The 19140-nt window shown below is 36.1% G+C and overlaps 1 protein-coding gene across 1 annotated transcript in view; it reads left to right on the top strand.

Annotated features, from left to right (window-relative positions):
- Nucleotides 1–3919: 3919 nt before the first annotated feature.
- The window catches only part of sfrp1a (secreted frizzled-related protein 1a), a 28213-nt gene continuing 12992 nt past the window's right edge, over nucleotides 3920–19140 (top strand). Inside the window, exon 1 of the mRNA XM_065250293.2 lies at nucleotides 3920–3979. The gene's annotated coding sequence lies outside the window, so the exon portion shown is untranslated. The remainder of the gene's footprint in view (nucleotides 3980–19140) is intronic.

Genomic DNA, 19140 nt, shown 5'->3' with positions numbered 1-19140 from the left:
CCTCTTGTGTCTCCCTAGTTTCTACAACCAGAAACCGAGAATAGCATGGACATTAAAAGGGCCACAATTACAAGAGAGACGAGAGACGAGCCATTATTTAAAACAGGAATTTCTCAAATAAATAAGTACACTTGACCTAAACCTTGAAATATACCCTTCATTATTCTGTGTTTTAGTTTATTGCACAATTTTCATGATTTCTCTCAATCAACAAGACATTTTAAGTTGAATTGGATTTGAAGATTTCCCCCATCATGCATAAATTAAACTGCTACTGTTATGGGACTGTTGTTTATTTATACAACTGTAGCTATTTTTGTTATCATTGTTGGCTATTATTTTTGTTGCAATTGGCCTTAAGTTAATCTAGAAATGCACTTTAGCTAAAGCCACAGAAATAATTTACTGTTTTGAAGCGCTCGAAACACCTGCTGTAGAACTTAAAAGCAACAAGATCTCCCTCCAAACATTTTACACTTTTTTACACAATAATTGCAAGATTTTTCTAAAATAAAAGTTTTTAGGAAAATTAAATGATAAAACTATAATAAAGTATATACAAAATAAAAGCCATTAATTCAAGTGTATTCTGTTTTTTTTTTTTAAGGCAAACAGATCATTAAGACTCCCCCTTTTATTATTATGCACATGTTTGTCATTAAATCTGTCTATAAACAAAAAGTAGGCAAACTGGTAGCATAATCATTCAGAAGGATAAATGTTTTATGAACTTGCATAATAAAACTGACCCAAGTTCACCTAAACCATATTAGACACTGCTTATTTGTGATCAACTCCCCCTAGCGGTGAACCATCAGATTTTCGAAACAGTTATCGCAAAAATGAAGCCTTCAGACTGGATATGGCATCTTATTATCATTCTTTGTTATTATAATAATTACTGACAACGATCTATTAACAGTGTTTTATCCCTCTTTTCTTTGATTAAATGTCTAAATGTTAGCAGGTGCACGTTAGCGTAGCAAGCGTATTAGCTTAGCACACCATCAAAACGGGACAACTGGTGGGATTAAAACAGGTTTTTGCTACAAACTGACTTTATAGCAGAAGTCGAGTGTTTTAAATAACCATATGTGAGCTGATGTGGCTTCGGATTGCAATATAAAACAGAATTAACACTTATTCTTTAGAGTTCTAACTACCCTGCTGAAAAAACCAGCATCAAACCAGCATGGGAATCATGCTGGTCTATGCTGGTTTAGCTGGTGGTCCCAGCATACCAGCACCAAAACACAACATATGCTGGTATGACCAGCATGGGATGCTGGTACTAATGCTGGTTTAGCTGATGCTAATGCTGGTTTGGTGCTGGTTCAGCTTGTGCTAATGCTGGTGCTGGTTTGATGCTGGTGTTCACTAGCAAACCAGCACCAAAACACAACATATGCTGGTCTTGCTGGTATGCTGGTTTTTTGATAAATGTTGCATTATAATAAATATACTGTATTATTTATTAAAATACCCGACATGACTGTAAAAACAGAGATACACCATATATAATCCCAATCGCGTTTATTGTCTTCTTGTTTTATCCGTCAAAACATCTTTATGTGCATGTTTTAGCCATAGGTTTTAGCAGCAGGGTGGCTATGCCCTTATATGGGCACCATGATGAAACGGATTCAAACTGTTGTTCGTGCACCAAATGTGGACGGTCTCTGCACGAGGTCGCCCCCAGGCGTCACGTATGAATGAATACCAACCTCAGTGGCTCATATCGCCGCGTAAAATTGATTAAAGGGATAGTTCGGCCAAAAACGATATTAAACCCATGATTTACTCACCCCCAAGCTGTCCGAGTTGCATATGTCCATCGTTTTTCAGACAAACACATTTTCGGATATTTTAGAAAATATTTTATATCTTTCTGTTGATTAAATGTAATGTTACGGGGTCCAGCAATAGTCCACGACCTTCAAGTCCAAAAAAGTGCGTCCATCCTTCACAAATTAAATCCAAACGGCTCCAGGATGATAAACAAAGGTCTTCTGTGGGTAATCCGTGCGGTGTTGTTGTAGAAATATCCATATTTAAAATGTTATTAACGTTATAAACTACCTTCCGGTAGGGATGGCTGACGCGAAACAGTCGTTCCGAAGCTTTGCGAGATCCCGAAGTGCAGATGTGTCGAAACACTGATCCGAAGCGTGATTCAAAACACCCATGTCACGTGACTATGACCAAACGAAGCCTCGAAGTGTTTCATTAAATGTTTCATCAGGTGTGGTCTGCCGAATCAGCGTTTGATTGGCACGGTCGGGAACAGACAACACAATCGCACATCTGTATAAAAGTGAAATAAACGCATATTGACCTTGTGGGTTTTTGTGAGAGGAGTTTTTCAAAGGCTGGAGAAATTATCTGTAAAAAAGAAGTAGGCTAAGTCCTTCCACACACAGCAGATGTGACATGGTGGCTTGATATATTTTATTAATTTCTTATTGTTTATGTGGTATTTATCTCTATTCAATTTATTTATTAAATAGACCAGCTTATAGTTATTGACAAAGATGAGCCTAAAAGCTCATGTAGTTGTCAAACAGATGTTAAAACAACAACAAAAAATATGTAACTTAATTGTGACGACGGTAATAACAATGCGTTTCCCGGGGTTCGATCCAAAGTGCTTTTGCATGAGAGTCTAGGACACTATCCACTCTCCCACCTGATCACTTATATCAATTACACAACATGTGGGATACAATTTGTCAGTGCTCGTCTAAAACCTTGTCAAGGCTGCTCTATGGCAATACGTGCAAATGACCACTAGGTGTCACTGTGGAGGCGGTTTCGATCCATGTTTCGAAGCCTCGACACAATTGATTCAACTGTTTCAGTGTTTCACGAAGCCTCGCTCTGCCCATCACTACCTTCCGGTAGCGCCGCCATCTTAGTCTCATCCGCATTCAGGATGAGAGCTTAGCGTACAGAGCATAGATATGTATATAAAGGCTAGATGGCTCGTCCGCGCTGATGGCCAATTGAGTGGAACGTCCGCATTTTGGCGGCCATCTTAGGACAGGGCGCTCGCTCACTCGTAGCATTGAGTTTTAATGATGCAGGTACTTTTAAATGACCATAACTTGCTTAATTTTTTACCGATTTTCAAACGGATTGGTTTGTTATAAACGTCAAAGATGTACCTATGACACTGAATACGTATACTAAAAATAAATAAAAAATTCATGAAACATGTTAAAGCATCCAGAATTATAGCCACGTTAATAACGTTTGTAAAAAACCAAACCGTTTGTAAATCCGTCAAGAATTCAGCAAGTTACGAGCATTTTAGTTGGCGTATGTCACTCACCTTCCGTCCACAGCAGCAGGGAGCAGCACTATGGCAGCACTGACCTAAGATGGCCGCCAAGTGACGACACAGCTGACTCCGCCTTGAGCCATCTAGCCTTTATATACATATCTATGGTACAGAGTTTCTCTGCTGCTGCTCTGTGCCCCCGCCCTCCGAATTTGTCATACGTCACTAAGAAAAGTGCGTACACTACGCTAATACTCTCTCCTGAGTCTAAGATGGCGGCGCTACCGGAAGGTAGTTTATAACGTTAATAACATTTTAAATATGGATATTTCTACAACAACACTGCACGGATTACCCACAGAAGACCTTTGTTTATCATCCTGGAGCCGTTTGGATTTAATTTGTGAAGGATGGACGCACTTTTTTTGGACTTGAAGGTCGTGGACTTTTGCTGGACCCCGTAACATTACATTTAATCAACTGAAAGATATAAAATATTTTCTAAAATATCCGAAAATGTGTTTGTCTGAAAAACGATGGACATATGCAACTCGGACAGCTTGGGGGTGAGTAAATCATGGGTTTAATATCGTTTTTGGCCGAACTATCCCTTTAAACATTACTACTCAAGTGCTTTCATGACAACCATGCATGAGATTTATCAATGACTGTGACTGAGGGTCATATTTCATTTTACAGGTATGGACTCCAACTGATGTGAATGACTTTGTTTCATCAAGATTGTCATAGATTGCAGCTTTTATAGATAACATACAGCCTACAGTGCCATCTAGTGACAAATATACAACACAATCCCTTCAAAATGTTGCAGTTTATTATATGAGAAATACTAATTTCTCATCGGTTTGGTGTGCAGTTTCGGACGCCTGGGTCAGGGGATCTCTGGATAATCCGTAATTCGTTTAATTATAAAACGATAATACCGTTTTTCTGTTTTTTGTTTCAAACCGAAAAAACAAATAACCGTTTTTGTGTCCAGAATAAAAAAATAAACGAAAAACCAAACTTTTTCTTTTGAATGTCTATTTCGATTGTTTCTATCAAAGCCAGGGGGTTGCGTGATAATGTGAAGCGTAAAGCGTTATTTTTGTATGCTAAGTCTTTCAAGAAGGACTTTTGTTTTTTCCAGGAGTCTCACTCTGTTCTCAATGACATTACTTTTTGGAAAAACCAATGGGGCAACGAGGTGTGGATGGCTCATGGTTCAGAGCACTTTGCTGGTGTAATGATAATGAAAAACCATTTAACAGGTTCAGTGTTACAAAGTTACATAGATCCTAAGGGGCATTATCTGTTGTTGATAATTTAATAATATCTCTGTGTTACTGATAAACGTTTATGGGTAGCCTATAATACCTCTCGGGAAAATGACTTGTTATTTGAAGACATGGGAGACAAAATTTTGTTATGGCTTAATACATTTCCTGATGCTATAATTTGTATTGGTGGAGAATTAAATATTACTCCTGATAACAGTATTGATAGATTTCTTCCTAGACAGTCCATTTCTATTCATTCAAAACTGAAAATGTTCATTGAGAAATTTGATTTAATTGATATTTGGAGGGAGAAGTTCCCAAACATTAAATCTTACACATTGGGTAACAAGAATCGCTCAAGACTTTCTCGTATAGATTATTGGCTTGTACCGCACTCCTTTAAACACCACCATAATGTTTCAGTTAGTATTCTTCCCTCTCCCTTAACAGATCACCACGCTATTTTCCTTTCTACTTCTCTATCCACAGGACACTCAAATATAGGGTTTAGGGCCTCATATTGGAAAATGAATTCCTCTCTACTTAGACATGATGAATTAAAAAAAAGAATTTCCTTTCTGATTCGGTACTACTGGGTGAAAGCTTCCTCTGATAAAAAATTTGGCCTAAATTGGGAGTTGCTAAAATATGAAGTAGGTGTGCATAGGCAATTTAGTAGCAATTTGGCTAAACAGAGAAAGTATGAAGAGGAGAAGAATATCTTAACACTTCAGAGCAAAACTCATGATGGCCTTTCAGAAACTGACCTGATAGAACTTGCAGAGCTCCAAACTAAGACAAGGCGGTAGGTCTATATGTTCGCTCAAGAAGAAAATGGCTAAAGATATGAATTACGTCTATTTTAGAGGTTTTTTTAGGTTGTTTTGTCATTGACCCAAATAATAATGTTACATATCTTACACAGAACAAGAATCTTTAAAATGTTAAACATAATGCAGATTGATCTCATCGAAAGTCGTGTTATAGTCACGAAAATTTCATTTATTTGTGTCTATGGCACAAATTTCAGCTTTTGTTTGTGCCTTAAGCACAAATGTCTTTTTGTGTTACTCGCACAAATTTCTATAAATAGTTTTTCGTGTCCGTTGCACGACTTTATTTTTTGTTTCATTTAATGTATTGTTTTCTCATAGTTTTTTCCTATTTTCTTACCATTGTTGGGGTTAGAATCACCTTCTCTTACATTTTAGACTCTAACTCCAACTCTAACCCCAACTTAAGGAGATAATTAAAACAAAAGCGGAAAAAAACATATAGAAACCAATACAAAAAAGTACAACCTAACCCAAACCCCAAATCTAACCCCAACCCCAAGCGACAATGATTTAAAAATAGGGGGGAAAAATGAGAAACCAATACATAAAATGACACGAAAAAGAAAGTCATATGCCACAGACACGAAAAACTATTTATAGAAATTTGTGCAAGTGACACAAGAAAGACATTCGTGCTCAAGGCTGAAAAAATTAAATAAGCTGAATTTTCTGCCATGGACACAAATAAATTAATCAAATTTTTCGTGACTATAACACGACTTTCCGTAAGATCATGTTGCCATAATGCTACAGTAGTATATAAAATATAATTAGCATTCAAATTTCAATGTTTAAATAAAACACCCCAAACTGACAGTGCTGTAAAAAACATACATGCAGCACAACATATTCATTTATACATGAAATTACTTTAAATCATACGATGTTAAGCAATTAAAGTATCCCAGGATTAAATATTAAACATCTCATTCATTGCACATATCGACCATTTCTATGATGTGTCTGTAATAATTAATCTCCTACACAGAAGGAGGATCCGATGAAAACCAAACACTTTACACAGTTGCTTTTTCTTAACAGAAAAACGTTTGAGCACATTAAAGATTTCATGTCTGTCTGTGAAACGGTCAAGCTAAACAACAGTTGATAGAAGAAGTACACCATGTCTCTTAGAGACCTGATATAATCATTTCCCACACAAAGAGAAGAGAATGTCTAAATTAAAACCATTCAGAAAAGGCAGGTAAGCCAAAATTGTGTTGGAGAGGGCCAGAAAGACTGGAAATCAATATGTGTTTTGATGAAATGCCTGCTCATGGCTTTTGTCTCTATCGGGAAAAATGGAAAATACAGAGCGTGCAGAAACTGAGCTTTTTGCAGTCTGTTGAACAGCCAATGTATGTTCTCAGACTCTTATGCTTCTCTGTTCTCCATAGGGATTTCGAACGATTTAACAGATTAGAAAAACTTTTCATTGTACTGCGATAGCCGTCTGAATTGCTATCCCTCCTGGATCCTCTCAAAACTTCATTATCAATCAAAAGTGGCTAGAGGACAATGATACTGAGACAAGCACATAAATGGAAAGCAGTGTAATCTGGCAAAGCGTGTGTGATCTATTAGCATGTCAAAATCAGACCATTCTAAAAATATATGGACTGAAACCAGTCATTTGTATTGGCTGGGGTGTATTCAAATAATAACAGAGGTATCCTGTGTTATGCTAAGTTATTCTGGTTACAGCGTTTCACATTCTTTAATCACAATATGCTATACTTTTGTTGGACAGGGAACACCCATACGGACTAATTTCAAGTCATCACCTTATTGAAGACTTATTAGGATTAGTGTAAATAGAATAAAATAGGTTTGGACTAAATATATAAAAATGTACAGTAAGGTAATGTGGGGAGACAGGGGCAAGTTGTCACCCTACAAGCATAAAGAGGGATCAAGCTGCAAGGTATCACATGTTTTAAATATATAATTTACAAATTACAATATTTATTCTAGTTATTGTTGAAAAGAATAACATGATATATGATTATTTGACTTGCATAAAGTAACAAAGATTATGTGCTCCAGTACAAAACAGAACATACATAACAAGACAGGCAAACATGATTAATTATGTCTCAGCTGCAAATACAGCGTTGTACCATGCATGCTTTAATGCTCTATAAATCTTATCTATGATCAGATTACTTGTTAAAACTACTTGAATGACTGATTTCTTGAAAACATATCTTGACATATCTTTCAGCTGATAAAGAAATCATTCTACTGCACCTCATTTCTCATTGCAAGTTTTACCAGCCAACATTTACAGCATTCTCCATGAAGAATTTGACTTTAGTAGACGATGACAGAAAAATTGGTAGAAAAACAGACAGCTTTTCTAAATCAACTGAAATAAGACTTAAGAAAATAAACAAGCCTGTTACACAATAACAGGACTTGTTAATGGAAGATTAATCATGTTAGTTTTTCATTCTTTAAATTCAAGCACTTTTGCATAAAAAAAAAACATTTTTAAAAAGCCTTTTTTTGCCAATACTGGTAGGAAAAATGCATGTAATATAAAATATAAGGGCTGTCAAAAGATTAATTGTGATTAATCGCATACAAAATAAAAGTTTTTTGCATAATTTATGTGTATGCACTGTGTGTAATTATATATATTTTGATATATTTTATATTATAAATATAGACAAAAAATATAAAAGATTTTTTTTAAATTCCTACATGTATGTGTGTAATTATATATATTTTGATATATTTTATATTATAAATATAGACCAAAAATAGAAAAGATTTTTTAAAATTCCTACATGTATGTGTGTATTTATATATACATAATATATGCACACAGTACCCACACACATATATTATGCAAACACAAACTTTTATTTTGTATATGATTAATCGCTATAAATTTTTTGACAGCCGTAAAAATATATAAAAAACAGCTGAATTAAATATTCCAGTTTTGAAGCCTCCAAAATGCCACAATCCAGCTCTATCAGTACCTCTCTTTCACTGTGATGATACATACAGTACTGTATATCCAAAGTTCATCAGATATACTCTGTCCAACAATGAAAATTAGTTATTGCTTTCTGTAGTTAAAATGTTTCTTTGACATGAATATACACACGTATCTGCAATTTGACTTCAGCACAAAGCAGCTGCAATAAATCATTGATTTCTGTGTTGAAAGACCACCCTCAGACTGGTTATCTTTCTTTTTCCTTCTTATTTTTCTCTGTTGCATACCTGAATCTAGTTTGAAGCATGCATCCATATAAAGAAATGTCGGGATGAAACTTAACAACTGCTCGACATCCCAACATAAATCAAGGGCGTGGGCCACATTGGTGAATCTGTGATGTTTACCGTTTCTAAGAAAGAGTATTAATGTCGACTGAGCGGCAATAAAGCAGCCATTACGCAGCATGGCATTTTAGCTGGAGAAGGCAGCTGAATGCACAGAGGACAAATACTAAAAATGCAAGTTTTGATTTATGCTGACTGGTCCACGATTTATGGTAAATTCACAGGGAGAAGAGGGTGATGTTAAAGTATTTTATAAATATATTCCAGACCCACCAAATCTCAAGAGTACCTTTCACAGGTTTAAATCCAAGAATATGAAATCCTTTAAAAACATTAAGAAGTTTTAAAACAAACTTAACAATATGCTAACCGGGAACTTACTGGATAACTTACTAAAGAGCAATGAATGAATTGCAAATTCTGTTTTAATTTCATTGCAAAAGAAAGTTCTGCATGTCAACAGTCCATTGATGTGCCAACAAAAAACACAAGGAGACAAGAGAAAGCATTCAGCACTTCAGTGAACTCCTCCACACAACTGCTGTAGTTTAACACAATGCTATCACTATTGTCCTGATATACCCCCTTTAATATAAATTCGATTACACTGCATGTTTAAAAGCATAAAATGGTTGTGTTTTACAGTCAAATGGTTTTAAAATTGATATGCAGTCCCTTGAATTGTATATAATGGTAGCTCTGTACAGTACATTGGTTAATGAGAGAGTATTATTGTGGAGTCTGTGTTTACAAGTGTTAGTATACATTTGAGAGGCAATTTTATGAACATTATCTCATAAATATAGTGAAACAATAGGGTTTATAAATGTTTTTTTGTAACTTAAAAGCACAGACAAAGTCATGGTATTTCAGGCCTATACCAAATAAGGTTGAAGCACATAACACAGTCCAGATCGCTCTTAAAGCACAATAATAATCCTTGCTGTTAAAGTTCAGATGAACCTCTAACACAAACCTAAACCTTTATGCGAATTTTAATAATATTTTAGAAATGCAGCAAATAAAATTTTAGTATGGTTCTTTAATAAAAAAACTAAAACGTACAATTTTTTTTCAACCTTAAAACAATTTGTTATTGAATATTGCAAGTAAATATATTTTGAAAAGTTTGTAATGAATCCTTTCATGGCAGTTCTACATGTCTGTGGACAACATTAAATTTAACATCAATAGTCTGTAATAATGCAAAAAAAAGTTAAATTCTGCCAGATTCTTTTGGTGTTATTGGGCGATATGAAATCTCGACTGATGCAGTAACTTATATATCCTACAGAGGGCAGTATCTAAATGTGCAGTATATAGGCAAATGTTAATTAAAGAGCAAACGGGAATGGTCTAATTCCTAATAAATTATAACACTAATAAAGGACAGCAGACTAAACTAAATTCTTGAAATGTATAAAAAGTCAATGTGACTGATTTTATTTGTATGAAATGACTTCACAATTTCATCATCTAATACTGTATAAGTTCACACACCAAATTAATTCAATAACCTGACTGGTTTATAAAAAATGCCTTTTTTGACGTGCAGGCTTATAACAAATTACTGTCTTATCTTAATGAATCATATGACTAATGCAACATAATTTAAATACAAATTTTAATGTTATTTCTCAGATATTGATCATTTTACAGAAAACTCTCTGTTACATCTCAGGAACACATTGAAAAGTAGAATTTTAAAATGGTTGCTTTATGGGCAAAAAACAAAACAAACAAAACAATAGGCAACAGATGTGAATATTTGGGGGCACAGAGACAGAACAATATTCTCTTTTATAACACCTGGCTCCAGCCCAACAGTAAATTGTGATATATCAAACATCAGGATGACCCAGTGTAAAAATGTGGTTTGAGACAAAAATGTGGTATTTTCAATCTGTATTTATACCATGAATCTGAAAAGACAGAGATATCATATTTCTTTACAAGAAGCAGACCACTAACCAGTGTTTTACATTAAATGTACTGTAACATTTGTTACTGTAAATTATTATTTTAGATGTATCTATAAAAATTATATATAAGAGTAAAACAATGTCTGCACTGAATGCAGTTTTCTTGCATTATAATAAATACGTTTGATGCATTGCAAAACATGTTTTGGAAAGAGGGCATCATCCTCATCCTTCACAGGTCACTCAGTTTAATGCAGTTGAATGTGTGGCATTGACATGTGCAGAATTTTTTCACACTTTAATAACTAGCCTGCCTTTATAGATAACATCATTTCGAGAGTATAGCTTGATTTGAAGACTGGTATTTGACTGCTGGCTCGTGGCCTTGTAGATATGCCAGCTGGTTCTTTTTAAACTGAGATTTACAACTGTGAGACTAATAAATATGGACACACAACTGGAACACATTTTCATTTTTATTGACCAGAGTATAAACCAAAAGTCTGTATTATGTTCCGAAAGCTTTCAGCTTCTTCCATTTTTCCAACTTTGTGCGTTGATAAATTGCATTAAGCTGCATCTTCTGGCATGTACAATTGGATTATGTGTTAACGTGGAAAACATGTTTAGTAACAAATACATTTTCAATAAATCATATATTTTGCAATTGTCTAAACTAACAAAGTATCTGGCATAAAAGACATATGTTTGACATATCCTGTGTTTAGCTTGTTCCAAACACCGTGTATTGCGGCTTTGTTTTTGTGAATGAGATTGCAACATATGGGAGGCTACTAGAAAAATGTGCAGCAAAACTTTAACTGTATATAGGCAACTTCGTTGTCTTGGGAAGCTGGTAAGCATTAAAGAGAAGCGGAGTGTGTTTCTTAATGTTTATTGGCTGTTTAATATCCTGCTTAGAGTTTTTTCCTAGTTTTGCTCCGGTTGATTCCTTTTAGTCATTGCAGCAGTTGAGCTCACTACCTTCTTTTGCTCTGTATTCATGACAATCAGATCTAATGTTAATTCTGTGTTATTGTAAAATAAGCTGTGACAATGAACTTGTGGTCAAATGCTTCCCTCTAACAAAAGTAATTTACACAATCCACTGCTCTTCAAACATTCCCAAAGCTACCATACTAATGTTGGACACACATTGCTGAATACAGGTTTAAACATTCACTCTTTGGTTAAAAAACACATTCTTTTCCACATACTGTACATTTTGTAGCTCCAGATATACTGCTTTCCTTAAAGCATAGATTTTGTACAAAACTCATGGATCTGAAAAGCGCTGTGTCCCTGATTGGCCAGCTAATCTGGGGCGGCAGTGGCCTAGTGGTTCATGTAGGTTGTCTACAAACCAGAAGGTTGGTGGTTCACTCCCCGGCTCCACCGGACCAAGTACCGAGGTGTCCTTGAGCAAGACACCTAACCCCAGGTGCTCCCGACGCGCTGGCTGGCGCCTTGCATGGCTGACACCGCCGTCGGTGTATGAATGTGAGGCTAATTGTAAAGCGCTTTGGATGGCCATAGGTCTGTTAAAAGCGCTATATAAATGCAGTCCATTTACCAATCTGTACGGCCTGAATACATCTGATGTGAGCTGGAAATGTGACGCTCTTTACCATGTTTGAAAGATTTGGTTGCTAACAGGAGTTAATTTACAGGCTGTTAGTCGAAGCGGGGGGATCACCAATCCCAGGAAGTAAACTGTTGCCTACAATCCGTTTGTTTGTTGTAGTTCAAGAAAAGAGATTTACGTTGGAGATGATGACTCATGTCATTGTTTACTTTGGTGTGTGTACCTTTTCACAGGGGTGGAGCAAGGGGGCTTCTGGGGCTCAAACCCCGAATGTTTTGTCAAAGCCCCGAATCTTTTCAGATCTGTAAAATGAATTCATCCAGTACGCTAGGTGGCGGCATTCAGCTTTAAACTCTCCAGCTTATGTTTTGCCCATATGCATTTCACTAAAATTCACAATGATTTTACTTCAGAAATACTTTGATAGACAGTTATAAAATGTGAATCATCTGTCTCTTACATTACAATATGCTAATGTGTTATAATTGTTAATGCAAAGAGGGTGAAGAGAGGGAGCGCTTCCATAAGCAGGTGAGAAATTGTTCTGCTAGTGAAGTCAAAATTTTTATTCTTTCTTGTGTAGCTTCATACTTACTGGATTACAGCAAACATATTTTGCCTGTTTTTGGATAAGAGAAAATGTCATTGTCAAATTTTGTTATGTTTTAATATTATAATACAGAGAACACTTAGATTAAAAAATAGTTTATAAAGCTGCCATAAATGGAGAAAAATTATCAGCAGGGGACCATGCTGTGGAACCCCTAGATATGGGCTAAGCCCCCAATGTCTATAATGTCTGGCTCCGCCCCTACCTTTTCATATCGTTAACATGTACTAATACACACTTACACACTAAAGGAAATGTAAAATCGTAATTTGGATAATTGGTGCGCTTTACTAAGTTAAGTCAACTTATCACAAGTCAAAATTTAAATTAGTAAGTTGAATTGACTTGCATAACCAAGTTGTTTTAAATTCATGCTGCCTTTTTTTTTAACAAAAGAACCATTTCTTTTTTAGTTTCCCCCCCAATAAAATATTTTTTACTTTTCTAATAGTTAAAGAACAAAAACAAACTTTTGTAAAACAAAAAGAGTCTGTTAAAGTTAAATGTTTCTTTATGGAATCATACAGCCCAACAAAGAACCTTTAAGGAACCTTAATTTTTAAGGTTTAAGTGCATGGCACACCACATTTGCAGTAGCCTAATTATATTGGTTACAGTTTTTCTGAATTGCTAAAACACTAAACCCCAATCTCTGAACCAAATTCATAGTGGCCTAAACCCATTTGTCAAATCATGCACTCTTTTTGCAAAATTCTAAACACAAACTTCTCACTAAAACACACAATTCACACTGCAATGCACTTGTTTTATAAATGCTAAACACAGGCAGGCAAAAGTTGAACACAACTAAAACACCGTTATCATCGAGTAAACACAACAACTCAAATTTCTACACACTTTTATCTAATGGTATTTTTTACCAATTGTGTGGATTGGAAACAGTCTGAGAGGCAGATGAAGAGTATGAGGAAGAAAAGGACACCAGAGACGATGCAATTTGCAAAATTTGCAGTTTGATTGCTGACTTTTTACAAAATACAAGTGCTGCTTACAGTAATATTGAAAACTTACTATTACTTGCAGTACTTACAGTAAAGTATTCGCTATATTCACTGAACTAAACTTGTGATTACAGTAATAGAGATTTTTAACAGTATTTGTCAATTATGTTGTTATGTACAGTAAACATGTATTTTTCTGTAAGCAGATCTCCTGGATGTTGTGTTTTCCATTTTTTAAGGTAGTGTCTAATGGATGCTTGTAGTGTTTTATATGATAGACTTATGTGTGTATGATTTGAAAGCTTAGTTTGATTTTGAGTACAAGTGAAATGCTTTTGAGGGAATTGTTTGATTTTGCTAGAAGAGTCAGGGGTTCTGTGAATTTTGTTTAAAATTGGGATTTGTGTTTAAGGTTTTGAGAAAATGAGTGATGGTTTCAAAAAATGTGTTTTAGCAATTCAGAAAAACTGTAAAACTTGCTGAACACATTCAGTGGATATGTGAGGTCAAATGAACTTGGATGTCTAAACCAGAGGTGGATTACTTCATGTTGCAAAAATCTCTATAAAAGCTGTTAATCAAGTAGTTACTGTAAAATCTGACAGTTTCATTATTCACTCACCCACTTTCTGTGTGTGTGTGTGTGTGTGTGTGTGTGTGTGTGTGTGTGTATATGCATGTATGCGTGTGTGTGTGTGTGTGTGTGTGTGTGTGTGTGTGTGTGTGTGTGTGTGTGTGTGTGTGTGTGTGTGTGTTGTGTGCCGCTAGACTGTTCTCCTGATTGTTTATAAATCGTTTCAAGCTGAGACCAAATTTTGAAATAATCGCAGCCCCAGTATGTTTTCAAAATGTTATGAAGGGTAAACAGTACTGACTGCAGTTGCATTTCTGAGAGCCATTAGTGGTGACTGATACCAGCTTGCAGATCATTGGATGTTTTAGGCTTTACATTTCTATGTTTTTTAACATTTAAGCTTTGTTACCTATGTTAGGAATGGCTATGTACCTGGCAAATTTAATGGACTCAGCCTTATCATTTGGTAGGGTTAGTATACGTTAGACAATGGAACACCCTTTAAATAGTCAATAAAATCAAAACCTTTATCATGCTCTGTTTATTTATCCTACTCAAATTTTGGGTTCAAGAGAAACGGGGCTGAGGTGTTGAAAATAAATGGACTTCTCAATAGAGGCTGTATTTGTCCTCCAAAACCAATAAATATTAAACAGTCCAAATTCAAAACATATTTTCTGCCTTCTGGATTTCATTACTAAAGGCACTGGGGTTATGTTCAGTGTAGTCATATTCATTTCATTTTAAATATGCTTTTTAAAATAATTGAGATCTCTACCAAAGAGACGTTGTGTGTCTCGGGGTGTGTTTATCACTGTATCTCCCTTGTAATAGTATCTGTACCAGATATTTCACTGGATTGTCTTTATATTCAGTTCTTCTCCAAACAAGGACATGAGATTTTTCACTTGCTCATCATCTTTATCTTTTCATCAGGATCATTTTATTAAAAGCAGAAAATAAAAAAAGAAAGATATTTTATAAGACCAGTAACTGTTTAAACAGAAGCAAAAAGGAAAAACAACTATTCACGTTGGCAGTTTGTAAATCTCCAATGTCCTGAAGTTTCAAAATAAAGCAATTTTTGTTTATATAAAAGAAACTTTAAAAAGCCTCATAAATAGCAGAAACCATGAAATAGGTAGTGGATAAAGGTAAATGGCCCAGAGCTAAATCCTGTTCAGTTTTCTCAAAGAGCCTTAGGCATAAAGTCAGAAGCATTGAGAGCTGGTGAGCAGTGGAGGGGGTAGATGTGAACCCAACTTAGACAAAGAGCCTATTTTTCCACGGTCCAGACGACCCCCACTTTTGCTATTCAAGATAAATAAATAAATAGGAATGGAGAAAGAAACCATATACGCCCCCTGAAAGGCTCTAGGTTGGAGTGAGTGACAGACAATTGAAAGGACAAATTGTTACATTGTCTTTGGCCATGGATGGCAGGAGGGTTGTTGCAAAAAAAGCAATTATGAGGAGACGTGAACTGCGAGGTCAGAGGTCAAACACTGTGTCTGACCCTGCACCAAGGTAGCATGTAATCCCAACCTCACAGTGCTCGCCCACAAAGTGCCCTTCTCTGTCTCTCTCTCTCTCTCTTTTTCTCTCTCACTCCGTCTCTTTGTTTCGGTTTATTCAATCCCCCTTCCCTTAAAAAACTGACTAGCTTTCTCCGGTCATGTCAAAAAAGTGCTGACGAGGCATTTGTCCTGTAGTTGCTCACCCATGTTTGACTTAATTGCTTTTCCAGTACCTTGCAATGCTCTCCAAGGATTAGGCTCATAGGGGCAAGAGAAATACTTGATATCTCTGCCAAACATTTTTATATTCAACCATGTTTTGAGTATTAACACAGGCATAGGTTCACTTATATAGATCTAGAGACTATGATTATGTGCAATCATTGCAACAGTCTTGACCAGACAAGTCTGATTTAAACCTCACGGCATCAACCTTACCACAGGCTGCCAGACTTCTTATTATTTTGACAGTCAGTTGAGACGACAGGATGACCCGCTGTGCACTGGCAGAGGCAAATAAAGCTTGTGGGTTAGGAAACCCTCCCTTTTTCTGTCATATCTAGTGTGTCTCCTTAAGCAACTGAACCTTATTTCTATTCTCGAGGAAGTTTGCCACCAGGCAGGTGGCCTCCCTTTTCCTGGCCTTTATAATTTATATCAGCACCTGGATGCATCATTAATCATATTTCCACTGTTCTGTATCAGACATGACATGTCAGAAAATCAGTAACAGATACAAATTACTGGAGGGTGAAATTGTGTTCTTGTTCATCTTTTAGCTTTGATTCCCCTCTTTAAAAGCTTGTTTGTTTTGCTTCTATTTAAACACAGAATGCAACAGTATATATAAAGTAGGGGATTAACTAAGAATGCATTGGTAGCTTAGTTTATTTGCACATGCTGTCTGTGTTGTTTTTGCATCTGAGTCACTAAAGTGTTCTTGTAGCCCTGTCAGTAGAGCATTTGTAAAAGCATACAAATGGTCATGGGTTTGATTTCGAGGGGAATATGCATGCATGCTGATGAAAAATGTTTACTCTGAATGCATTGCGTGTTGCTTCGATGATAGTGTTTGCCAAATGAATTAATGTATGTAACTAAATTAATTTAGGAAACGTGCAAACACCTCCAAAAACCTAATTCTGAATGCATTGTGCACAATGCATTTAAAGTGGACATTTCACAAGACTTTTTTAACATGTAAAATAAATCTTTGGTGTCTCCAGAGTATGTATGTGAAGTTTTAGCTCAAAATAACATATAAATTGCCACTTTGTGGGAGTGTCCTTTAAAACGCAAATGAGATGATATCTGCACTAAATGGCAGTGCAATGGTTGGATAGTGCAGATTAAGGGGAGGTATTATCCCCTTCTGACATCACAAGGGGAGACAAATTTCAATGACCTATTTTGTCACATAATTGTAGAGAATGGTTTATCAAAAATTAAGTTACTGGGTTGATCATTTTCACATTCTAACTGTAAATAAAATGTAGGCTAAGTAAGGCACAGTTAATAATAATAAATAGTAACACAGATGTTTGCTCTAAAATAACAGCTGCAAAGTCCTGAAACTTACTGAATTAACCCCAATGTGTTGGACAAAACTATTACACATATGCTAGAAAACAGGACCATGTTTCATTAAATAGGGAAATGATTTGTGGGTACTATGTAGAGGTACTGGAAGGACAGATTATTCAGTGGTTAGAATAACTAAATGCAACACACCATGCCTTCCTCATTAAAGTGCAATGGGTTCCTGATGGGCCCACAATAAGGCTGCTTGGAGGCTCCTAAAAGTGTTGCGCTCCGGGCCAATGACTTAAATACTTTTTGTATTAAAAATAATGCCATTTTTTAACCCAGCGATGTGTTCTGTCCAATATTTACCCATAATGGGTCAAAAATAACCCAGCCATTTCAGTGTGTGACTGGGTAGGTAGATAGACAGACAGACAGATAGAAAGACAGATAGATACTCAAAAAATAGCCAAACCCTTTCCCCGCCCATAAATCCAGCGTCACATGGGCAAATTCATATGAATCAAATACATACAAAGTGCTATGAGATTGTGTTGGGTAGAAACAACATAAAGGTTTTGTATGCTCCTGTTCCACTTTCAACAGTGCAAATGGTCATGGGTTCGATCCAAGGAAACACACATATCCCACTGATGTCACTGTAAGGCGCTTTGGATGAAAGAATCTGCCAAATGCGTAAATGTAATGTGCTAAAAGTCTACAGCGATTCCCAATTGAATGCACTGATATATGACAGTCCATTTGTTTCACACTTGTCTGAGCTATAGCGAGGCTGTGAAACATTGTTTATGTGAGGGTTTATATATGCTGATGTTAAACAGGGTGTCTTGAGAGCCCTGTTTATCATCACATTGAGTAGCGTGCAAAAGAAGGATGAGAGCCCTGTGGCTAAAGAGCTGGACAAATCTCTCTGCCCATGCATGAAGTCACAGAGACACCGCAACACATGTTTCTGTATCTGGTGAATGTCATGCCTCAGCTGACCTAATTCCTTCTGCTTCAGTGTTCTTTGTGCAGCTCCTAGAGCCACGGGTGAAAAACCTATTGTGGTTTTTATTTGTATGCCTTGTAATTATAATGTTTAATTTATAGACCATAATGATTATTTACATATCTTAACAGCCGGCAGCACTGTACGCATGCCATAGATCAAAACAGAAGAGGGGGTCTATACTTTTCATAGCCATGGAAACAACTACTTTGTAAAACTATCCCAATAATATAATATTGCACTTGGGGGGGGGGTCCCGGACAGGGTTTAGATTAATCCAGGACTAGGCCTTAGTTATATTAGGATATTTAAAAAGTTTTTACAAACATACCTTACAAACGACATTACTGGTTTGCATCTGGGGACAAAACAATGACACTGATATACATTAAGATATGTCAGTGCAAGATGTTTTAAAATTAAGACAGCTCAAACATGCACTAGAATAAGCCCTGTCCATGAAACCGGCCCACAGCAGAATAAGATTTACAGAGGAAAATATGTTTTAGTGATAAAATATAGTGGGGGGAAATGTGTGTGCTTCAGTGGCATGCTTTAGGTTCCTGTTATTATAAACAGATGGATGTCAAAATGGTTTGAGCGCCATCATTCCCTTCCAGTCACCAACAGCACGCTAGTTTACCACATTTATAAGCTTTTTTTTCAATGTGACTGTCTCCTGTGATTGAGAGACAAGCGATATCCAAAATCTAAATAAACTGATGTTGAGGCTCACAAGCG

This window comes from Paramisgurnus dabryanus, chromosome 5, assembly GCF_030506205.2.
Source record: "Paramisgurnus dabryanus chromosome 5, PD_genome_1.1, whole genome shotgun sequence".
NCBI lineage: Eukaryota > Metazoa > Chordata > Actinopteri > Cypriniformes > Cobitidae > Paramisgurnus > Paramisgurnus dabryanus.
The sequence above is the reverse complement of the archived record's forward strand: the minus strand, read 5'-3'. Positions and strand labels throughout refer to the sequence as shown.